The 410-nt window shown below is 40.2% G+C and overlaps 1 pseudogene; it reads right to left on the reverse strand.

Annotated features, from left to right (window-relative positions):
* Positions 1-124: 124 nt before the first annotated feature.
* Positions 125-410, reverse strand: part of LOC119585390 — an 11,346-nt pseudogene continuing 11,060 nt past the window's right edge.

Here is a 410-nt window from a genome sequence, read left to right on the forward strand (position 1 = left end):
GTACATGTAATGGTTTCCAATACTCAAAAATGCTTGATCAATGGACGGAAATGAAGGAGTCAGGTCCATTTAGTGTTTTCTTTACTGATCCCACAATCAGACCTACAGTATCAGGAAAAACTTAACCTACATTCTAGGTCTAACTTCATACACTCCTGCCTCCTTGACTGGCTTGTACTGAAGGAGTTCTGCATAGGACTGAAGCAGCTTCCTCCAGTAGCACAGTACATCCTTCATTCTGAGGTGGTCTCGTATGAACTCGTAGCCCCTTTCTGCTATTGCCATGGCTACATCGTCATTTTCCATAGCAAATTTCAGGAGTTCCCTGAAATCAAGTCCATTACTAAACAGGGTTCTGATGTTTTTTTTCACAGTTATAAAATAATATGTATTTCCACACACACACTTTA

Source organism: Penaeus monodon, chromosome 19, assembly GCF_015228065.2.
Source record: "Penaeus monodon isolate SGIC_2016 chromosome 19, NSTDA_Pmon_1, whole genome shotgun sequence".
Classification (NCBI taxonomy): Eukaryota; Metazoa; Arthropoda; class Malacostraca; order Decapoda; family Penaeidae; genus Penaeus; species Penaeus monodon.